Raw genomic sequence first — 10539 nt, 5'->3', positions numbered from 1 at the left:
AGTGATTCTCCTGCCTCAGTCTCCCGAGGAGCTGGGATTTCAGGCGCCTGCCATCATACTCAGCTAATTCTTGTATTTTTAGTAGAGACAGGTTTTACCATGCTGGCCAGACTGGTCTTGAACTCCTGACCTCAGGTGATCCACCCGTCTCAGTCTCCCAAAGTGCTGGGATTACAGGCATGAGCCACCGCACCTGGCCCTGCCAGCATGTTTCTAAAGAATGTGCTTTGGTGGTTGTCTCTCAATTTATCTGTCCTGAACATTATGCACTGAGCTCCTTCCCTGGCAATGAGGGGTTCGCCTCCGCAGGCCCCACGAGAAGCTTCTCTGTGAAGCTCTTGTCCTCCGCTCTCAACAGGACTCAGCTGAGAGGCAGCTCCCAGGCCTCCTCAGCCTCAGGGTTTTCCCTTCCAGCCCCCATCACACTCACCCTCCTGCAGGGCTTGTTCATGGCCGGGTTGCCTCTGCAGGAAGCCCAACGTGCTCCCTGCTCTCGGCGGGGCTTGGCCCTCAGTGAGTGAGTGAGGACACGTGGGCTCTCCCACCTGCCGACAGCCAGCTGGGTGGACACAGGCCCTTCCCTCCTCCTGCAACGGGCATGGACCTCTGCCCCTCTAGGTGTGGGTCTAACAGATCTGAGACCACTGCGAGGCTTCTCTTGCTTGGTAAAACCCGAATTTGCTCAAATAATCCCGCCAGTGTCTGCTGAGTGCCAGGCACAGTGCTGGGGCTGGGACGAGAAAGACAGATCCTGCCCACAGCCTTGTACTGCGGCCCAGAAGACACCTGTAAGGCCGGAGCCCAAGCTGTCATCTTTTCCGCAGGTGCTGTTTGGGAGAAGGTTCTAGGACATCTTGGAATCATTAGGTAAGGAGGGGGGCTTGGGAATGAGGGTAGGCCCTGGACAGGTTACTATGGGTGGGTGTTGGGTGCATTCAGACCCACCCAGCTCCTATTTCTTGAGAAGCTCTGGGCTGCTCAGTCCCAAGTGAGCAGAATAAGACCTGAGTCCTTCCCCAGGGAGCCTGATGCCTGGGTGAAGAGTCAGGACCCACTTGGAAAAGACCAGGGCAGTGCCATAGCCCCCAGTATCATGAAAGTGCCAGAGGAGTCAGAGAAAGGCCAAGAAGGGGCTCAGCAAGTGATCGCCATGCTACGGAAAACACACAGCATCCTTGGGGGCCGCCACGCAGCCCTCACAAATCCACCCATTTACCCTCACAACCGCACTCCTGATGGGGAAAAACGCGGCGTGGAAGGGGCAGGTGACTGGCCAGGCTCTCGCAGCTTATAAGTGGCAGAGCTGGGAGTCACACACGCCAGGGGGCTCCACCCATGCTCTTCTAACTGTACACCATGCTGTTCCACTGTCATTAGGAGAAAATAATAGTAGGCACATTGAGGATAACAGTGTTAATGTAATTTAGCTACAGAATTCTCACCACACTCACAGGAGGTAGGCTGTGGTATCTTGCCACTTTTCAGATGAGGAAACCCAGGTTCAGCGATGGAGCTGGTGAGGGATGCCTCCTAGGACAGGCAGGGCAGCAGGTGGCTCTTCCTGGAGAAGAGGCACAGTTTTGGAGGGTGACGGGAGAGAGAGAACAAGAGAGAAAACTATCGTGGGAGGGAGAGCACCAGGCTGCATAGCCCCCACACAAACAGGTGTCTTGTCTGTGGCCCACCCATCCCAGGGAGCCCACAGGTGTACGCCTCTTTCCTATCAGGCTCAGCCTCGTGGATGCAGGGAACGCCGTGCACCTGCAGCCTCCAGCCCCCGGGACGCCGCTTGCGGGCCTCATCATCTGCAGCTGAGCCATAAGCTGTATCCTCTTGGGAACAGAGTCTTTCTCTACCAACATCGTGGGCCATGAGGAGCAAGAGGGATGGGGAGGTGCAGCTGGCACAGGTAGGTGGAATGGCAGGACAGCCTGTTTCCCAAGGTGTGTAGGGACCACATGCTTCACGGAGTGCTGGGAGGTGTTTGCAGGTGGAAAAAGAGAGGGAGAGAGAGAAATGTCAAGTTCTTCGAAGTTAAAAAGAATTCTTCCTGCAGGGTTTGTCAGTGCCTTTGTAGGGCTCCCTCCACCCGCTGCTGGCAGGGGCACGTTGCTCCTGCAGGTGGTAGTTTTGTCTATTTCTGTGTGTGTCCTGGGCACCTGAGCCATGCCCGGCCTGTAATAGCCACTCAGTATATAGAGCAGGAAGAAAACCTGTCCAGTGTGAGGTGAGGAGTGAGCTCCACCAAAGCTGGCCTTGCCCATGCACTGGGCACACGGTCCTGAGAGCCAGGGTCAAAGGAAGGGACTGTTCCTGTGCTGCTGAGGCACCCCAAACACTCTGCACCCCAGTGCCTGAGGCTCCAGCCAGCATTTGAGATTCAGACCTTCAGCCAAAACATACACACGCATGCACATAGGCCATTTAAATGCAGAAACCCCTAAAAGGACCAGGGAGAGTTTTGTCAGTCTTCCTTAGCTTGAGGTGGAGATAGAGATCCAGATAGAGGATGGGTCAGTATCTCTCAAGAGTTCCTGAGTCCACCCTCCCGTCGGGCTCTGCTGGAGTCTTCTCAGAACTCAGCACAGCAGTGCTCACAGCGACAGTTCCTCCAGTGAAGTCTGCCCGGGGAAGGGCACGTGGGCCAGAGTCCAGGAGGGCTCTGGGAGTGAGTTTCAGCTCTCCTCTCTCAGGAAGTCGTGCAGACACCACTTACCTGTATGATGTGTGACTGCACACAAGTGCCGCCAGCCCCAGAAGTAGCCACTGTGTCTCTGCCACACAGATGTGTCCACCCATGCAGCTGACCTTCATCTCCAGTCCTCTGGGGGTTGAGCTCAAAGCCCCTGCCATAAAGCGTATTGTCAGCATAAGTGATCTGGGGTGTCCCGTGACCCTCAGTTAAACAAAGATACTCTTCTCAGGCAGGACCACCTCCCAGGAGGCAGGGGCAGAGGCCAGCTCGCCTGGGACAAGGTTAATGCTTCACTGCACAGTCACCGCTGTCCCAAATTTAGAATCTTGTAACCCTTAGTAGCTGACCCAGCCTGGGAAGTTTTGCTTGAATGCTTTGACAGTTACCTGGGCCCAAGAAGGGCCCCCGGGAAGGAGGTTGATGCAGGATAGCCGAGGGGTGGGGTGCAGGATGCCAGCAACAGGCTTGGGTGACTTTACGGCTTCCAGAGGCCCAGTCTGGGCTAGAGGAACAATGAAAATCTGGTTTGATTTGTCAAGTGCTGAGATTTGAGCCTGGGAAGCATAGACTCTCCTCTGGGCCCAAAGGACCAGGGAAGCCGAGAATGTGCTCTGTGACCTTCAGCGAGCCGTTCCCCTTCTCTGTGCTATAGTCTGCTTCCATACAAGGCTGAGGCTGGGCCAGCTCCAGGCAGATGCTCACTGCTCGTTAAGGAGTGAACTGTGGATCCTTTGGGGTTCATCTCCAGATTCCACAATGATCTGCCCCTCATTTGTCAGGCAGGGGAAAGGCATGGGGACTCTTTCTGGCTGATATTTTTCACTTCTGGCTTTTCCCAGGTTGGTGAGAGTGACTCTGAGGATGATGTCACCAGCTCTTGCTCAGAGAAGGCTAGGAGGCTGAGGGCCTGGGCAAGGGTTTTGTCCTGAAGGTCATTGCCTTCATTTTGGGCTTGGAAACCATCGTGGAGCCTTTCTTCCCATGGCAGCGAAGGGCCTGGTAACCCTTCTCGTGGGCTGGGCAGGTGCCAAGAAGGTTCCCGTGGTAGGGCCAGCATTGGGCTACATGTTGGGTAGAATACGCTCTGGAGTGGCTGGAGCAGGTCTGTAGGCTAAGCTCCCCGGCACAGTGGTGACGCAGAGTCACAGTGAGAAGAAGCGGAGGGAGAGTGCACTTCTTGGTGGAGCTGAGATGGGGTGTTACCTGCCATTAGGTCTTGTTGCTCTTCAGATGGAGGGACAAGGAGTTCCTGGAAGTGGCTCAGGCCATCCCAAGGAAGCCCAGGCTCGGACCCTGCAGGGTCAGCCCTGTCCAGGAGCAGCAGGCTGCTGTGCTCTTGGGTGTGTGTCAGCAGTCACCAGGCGGGCTGTTTTCAGAGCTTTTCCTGGTTGGGTCTCAGTGCATGTGGTCAGGGTGTGGGGTGGGCAGGGCTGACAGTCACATGGGTGGGACCTGTCTCCCCCGAGATGGTATCCTCTTCTGTGGCCTCCGCCTGGGCTCCTGGTGGCCATACTGTCAGGCTCTGAGTGCTGTGGCTATTGGCAGGCTCTGTGTCTTCATTGCCATCTTCACCACTGGCTGCCTGGCGTGCTTGAACCTCTACCAGCTCCCCTTCTTCCAGGAACTCATGCCTCCCAGTGACATTGATGCCTTGCAAAGGCCCCTTGTTCATCACCACCCTGGGCAGTGCTAGGCTCAGCCTCCCTGGTGCTCTGCAGCTCACTAAGAGGCCAGGGCCACATTGGATGTGGCCAAGAGGGGTTGGCCAAGCCCTCTTCTCCTGCTCATTCTTGACTGCCTAAGTGGATGGGTGTGGGTGACTGGTGTCTACCGCTTCCCATGTCTTGAAAGCCAGGATGAAAATGTAGACAGCTCAGGAAAAGGTGTGCTTTGAGGGCAAAATTCCACCCTCATAAACCTCAGGTCTGTGCCCATCATCACGTTCTACCAGAAGGAGAGAAGTCACCAGCTACCTCCATGCTTGGCCATCTGCTGTCCTCATTCATTCATTGATTCACTCCACAGCCTATCATTGAGGCACAGGCCCAGGTGGCTGGGGACAGGATGCACAGGAAACACACGACCTTCCTTGGCCTTTTTCTCCTCCAGGCTGGCACCCGACACCTTTCAGAAGGGAATGGAACTAACAGTTGGGTGCCAGGCACGGAGGATACAGCAATAACCAGGACAGATGGGGCTTGTAGCCTGATGGGGGAGACAGGAGAAACTGGATGGTGCAATGAGTCCCATAGCAGAGAAAGGGCAGAGGCCATGCAAACATGCAGGGGCAGCCCCTGAAGCTGGCTCTGGGGTGTGTTGGGGGAAACAGCCATCTAAGGAGGGGTTCAGTCTGAGGCAGCCAGGGGAGGACCCATGGTGTGCCCTTGCCCTGTCTCCATATCCCTTCTCTGTGCCTGGCCATCTCCCCTCCACAAGCAACAGGTGGGCTAGGGCACAGAAGGTTCAGGTGATGGTGCTGCTGCCAGGATGGGTGTCAGTCCTGAGGCGTCCATGGTGGCATCTGTGACTTACTGCTTGGCCTTCTGCACACAGGCTGCTGGAGACGATCGCCCTCATCAGGACCAACCACACAGTGTCCTGGAAACTCCACCGCCATCCAGGCCCTGGCTAGCCAGAGCTGATACGCCCTTTGGTTCTGCTGCTGTCCTATTACACTGGTCCTCCTGCTGCCTCCGTGGGCCCCACAGCCTGGAGTAAGGGAGCATCTGTTCACCTTCCCACCCCTACAGAGGAAAGCAAGTTGATGGGCCAATTTCTACTAAAGTGTGAAGGACTGATACTTGCTTACTCTGTTTCTCTTCCCATGGTACTAAACAGATTGAGTGTGAGGGTTTAGAGTGGGAGAGAGAAAGAATAAGGAGGTGCGAGAGTTGCCTGAGAATTGTGAGGAGTCGCTACATGGCTGAGGCAGCCAACTTGTCTTCACTTGGCTCCAGGGAACAAAAGGAAGGTGGGAGCGTGTAAGCTACAAAAAGGCAGGTTTTGGCTTAACGTGTGAAAAAGTTGCAAAAAAAAAATCACAGCTGCTCCCTGACGGAGGCATAGGTCACTGAGCATTCAACCCACGCCAACCCTGGGACAGCTCTCTGGGTGGTGTCTTGCGACAAATTCAGGAGCACTGGGAGGTTCTGCCAGCTTCAGCTTACCGCAGGGCTTTGGGGTGGACCGCTATGGTGGGAGCCGATGTGACTGAGGAGCAGAGGTTTCCTTTCACTTAATTAAAATGGGAAATGGTAACACTTGATTATTATTGGAAAACTCTAATGCTTGTTTGGAACAACCCAAGTATATGCATCTGTCTTCCACTTTACACTTTCTGAAATCTAAATACAGATCAAATGTTTCTGATGAAAATGCAGCCTCTGAATTGAGATATGCTGTAAGAGCAAAACACACACCAGATTTTGAAAACATGATATAGAATAAAAAAGAATGTGGATATTGCAATATTTTTTGTCTTGCCTCCATGTTGAAGTAATCATGTTTTGGATGTTTTAAATAGCCACATGTGGCTTAGGGCCCCCTCCCTATAGCAGTGAGCCTGTCTGCTGGGAATTGCTGAACAGAGCTGAGATTTTGGAGACGTGCTTCCTGCTCAATGGCCCAGAGACCCAGAGGCAGGGTTTTCTGGAGGAAAGTAGCCTCAATTGAAAATATCCCACTTTATGATCTCTTCTTCCTGGGGAGGGCTTTTACACACCAGTCAGTCTCACTGGGGACTCTAGAGAAGGTGGAAGATTTAAAATCTGTGTTTTCCTTGAGGAACAGGGAGAGATGGGGGTGCTCCCCGCAAAGTCACAAGACAACAGTGAAGATTGTGAGCTGTGCTCTGTGCCGGGGGCCTCAGGCAGGGAGGAAGACCAGGTGAGACATCCTCACATGGCCACGCACACTTTCTTTTAAAAGTAGCATGATAGTAACAGCAGCAACAGTCAGTGTATTCAGAGTGTCCTCCATGTCAGTGCTTCACACGATCTGCCCTTCATTCTATCGAGGGATTGTCGCCTGTTCACGTTACAGCATTCAGTGGCAAAACTAGGATTCAAACCCAGGCAGTGCGACACCAGAGTTTCCACCTTCACTGCCTGCTCCATTGTCTCCTTAGCAAATGGAAGGTGGGGAGCCTGCTGTGAAGTGTGTGTAGAGTTGAGTTAAAACAAACCACCATGGAAATTCCAAGCTCAGCGAGCCGAGGTAGCGCCAGCCGGCAGCGTACCTGCTGGTCAGCCAGCACACTTGTAGTACTCAGCAAGTGCTCAGTAAATGCTTGTTCAATGAATGAGGCTTGCCCTGGGGAGCTGAGCAAGAAGCCTGTCTCCCAGCGCAGGGCATCTGGTGCTTGTGCATCATTCATCGGTTTGTCTGATAAATGTGCAGAAGTAGTGGAGGTGGCTCGGGCTCACAAATGCACCCTGGGGACTAGTTCGCAGGCACTACTCATCTGCAGATGCTGAGGGTTGGGGTTTCCAGGAGCAAATAACTTGCCCAAGGTCACAAACCCAGCTTCCCTGAGCCTTGATGAGAAGCTGTCCATCTTGGAAAAAACAGTCTGGATGAATAATTGCCCAAACCACTCGCACCAGGGTGATTATACACCTGCTCACCTTGGCGGGGTAGAGCCCATCCTTCATCCGGTATATATTTCTGTGCACAGCCCCATGACAACACCAATACCCCAGCCCAGAGGGATCCAGGATGATTTGTAATACAGAGAAAGGAAGTCTGCAGACAGCCAACTCTGCTCCCCAAAGTAAGAGCAAACTCTCCTCTCTGCCTATCAGAGCAGGGTGAGTTCACCTTCCCAGTTCAGCTGCTCAGAGTAGAGTCATTGCTTTGCACTTAGCTCCAGAATTGCTCCGGAGCTCCTTGCATCTGTGTGCAGAGCCCTGGAGCAGCAGAAGGGCTTCTGCAGGTCTTTCATCTCCCCCCAGTGCCTAGCACAGTGTGTTGGACATGAGGCATATTTAATCATGGCTTGCTAAAAGCTCGTTCCACTGTTCACCTCACAGCTAGCTCTAGGAGTGGGAGCAGTGTGTTTGCATGGCCTCTGCCCTTTCTCTGCTATGGGACTCATTGCACCATCCAGTTCCTCCTGTCTCCCCCATCAGGCTGCAAGCCCCGTCTGTCCTGGTTACTGCTGCTTCCTCTGTGCCTGGTACCCAACTGTTAGTTCCCTTCCCTTCTGAAAGGTGTCGGGTGCCAGCCTGGAGGAGAAAAAGACCAAACAAGGCCATGTGTTTCCTGTGCATCCTATGTCCCCAGCCACCTGGGCCTGTGCCTTAATGACAGGCTGTGTAGTGAATGAATGAATGAATGACAGCAGATGGCTAAGCATGGGGGTAGATGGTGTCTTCTTCCAGTGGAACATGATGAACACAGACTCAGGTTTGTGTGGGTTGAATTTTGCCCTCAAAGCTAACCTCTTCCTGAGCTGTCTACACTATAATTAATATACTACAGATGATCTCAACTAATTTCCTCCTCCATTAAGCCAGGCTAGGACCTGTCTTCATAGTGCCACCCAGCATAGAAAAGTTAAAGCATAAAATCGGCTAGATTAGTTAAAAAAAAAACAAAAACAACAGTCACACCTGTTTGTTCTTGCCTTGAGGCCACTTCCCGGGTGTTGCTCTTGACATAGGAGCCACCTTCACACCCAAGCAAGTCCAAGTAGGACTGTGACCCTGAGTCACAGCCTCCCTGAGACCCTGTCCTTCATAATGGGTATGGGGAACCCCTTCCTCCAGCTGTGACTGTTTTCATATTTTATCCAAATAAGAACCTTATTGTATGGTATCCTGATGAGCTGGGACCTGTGTTTTCCTGTCCAACAGGTTCAAGAGTCTCCCTCCAGCGACGCCCTGTAGGTGACACATGTCCATACTTTATTTACAGGCAGACAGAGCTCCTTGTTCCTTAGCCTGGTAACAACAGAGGTCGTTCATCACTGGCTTGCTCCTTTTTGAAATTCACTGAGCAGCAGGCATCTCTTTAAACTCATGTGCGTAATGCATTTTAAAGAGCATTTTCTGCACAGATCCATTTGCTCGACCTCAGCTCTAAGCACAAGATGGAATGATGTTTTAGCAAGCACCTCCTGCAGCCTATTGGAATGCATATGCTGGGATGTAAATGTGGCTGCTCACTTCCAGGCTCAGAGAGGAGGCTGTGGTTCAATGTTGGTGCTGGTGCTGGACCCTGGGCATGGGGGTGTGCAGGCCACAGAGACTAGAAGGCAGGGTCTCTGTCCTCCAGGCAGGGCACCAGGACATGCCTGTGAATAACTAGAGTGCAAGGCAGAGAGAAGCAGAGTTGGAGCCTCTTTTCGTGCGGGGAAGCGCTTCTTGCAGGCTTTGGTCTTGTAAGATGGTAACTGGGTATCTGGGTCTCGTCACTGCTTCAGTGAGGGGTGCTGTACCAAAGCTGGTTTGTCCGGTAGGACTTCCTGGAGGAAGAGCGTGCCTTGAATGAAGGGTTGGGTCTCTACAGGGAGAGGGAGCAGGAAGTTCACTCCTGGCTGGAGAACTCCTGGGTGAAGCCCATGGATGGTAGTGTGGAGGGAGCAGCTCTCGGTTGGAAAGCAGCATGGGCTCACATGGAGAATGGCCCTGGATGGCTTAGAGGTCCTCAGACCTCACCTGCTCCAAACCAGGCTCAGGACTTCTCCCAAGTCTGGTCTCCCAGTTTCCTGCCTTGGCAAATTGTGTGTCATCCATCTGAAATCTGTAAGCACGTTTCTTTCCTCACCCTCGAGTCATATCTAACCCACAATAAGGATGCTTTTGATTGTCCTAAATTTCTCCGGAATCACCCACTTTCCTCTGTACTCCACCTCGCCCTCCCTGTATACGAATCCCCAATTTTCCCTGTACCACTGCAATGCCCTCCAACTGATCTGTCCAAGTATGCTTGTCCCCTATAGTCTATTCTCTACCTTGCAGCTAGAAACATTCTTTCCAGTCAATCTAACCTTGTCCCTCCACTGCCAAGAGCCTTCAATGGCTCACTATTGCCACTAGAAGAAAGGCCAATGTGCCCAGCATGGCATTCAGTGCTCCCTATGGCCTCCCTCTCCTGTCTTCAATCTTATCACACTTCTCTTTGCTTTTGGGCTCCAGCTCCCTGGCTTCCTCCTGAAATCTCTCTCTCTGGGGGTCAAGCTCATGCCAGGCTCACTTTCGCTCCTTTCTTGATTCAGGCAGCCCTCATTATTCCTTCCCAGGGCCCAGTCCTCTCCTCCAGGAAGCCTCCCTGGCCTCTATGACTAGACCCCCAGTTTCAGGCTCTGTCACCATTCTATATCTCTTGACATAGTTCTGATTGCAGCTACAATTTTACGTGTGTGTGTGCACAATTCTCAAATGTCTCTATTACAATTGATATCATAGAGCTGCCAGGCTGCACGCAGCATGGATGTGTGCACGGGGGTTGGTTTTGCTCATAGTTGTATACACAGTACGACATGCCTTCCTGAACCGATGGACGCGGAGACCTTGAAGTGGCTGTGGCATTTAAACACCGCCGTCTGGGCCACAGAGGCCGCGTGTGCCACTGACGTGTGGAGGCTGTGCTTGCTGCGGGTGGGGGCTGCTGGGGCTGGGGAAGAGAAGCAGAGTGCAGATGCCCCCAGATGATCTCCAAGAAGCTAGACAAAGAATGGGCCAGACAGAAGGCTGGGTCAGAGGCAGCAAGGGCAACCTAAGTCACCTGCGCTGAGAGGTCAAGTTCAGGCTCCTGGAGGGCGGGAAAGGAAAAGACGTACAGGGGACTTGGGATCTGCAACAGGCTCTTGGTGAACCACAGTCTGCCAAGACCAAGGCTCC

Source organism: Callithrix jacchus, chromosome 5, assembly GCF_049354715.1.
Source record: "Callithrix jacchus isolate 240 chromosome 5, calJac240_pri, whole genome shotgun sequence".
Classification (NCBI taxonomy): domain Eukaryota; kingdom Metazoa; phylum Chordata; class Mammalia; order Primates; family Cebidae; genus Callithrix; species Callithrix jacchus.
This window is presented reverse-complemented; position numbering follows the sequence as displayed.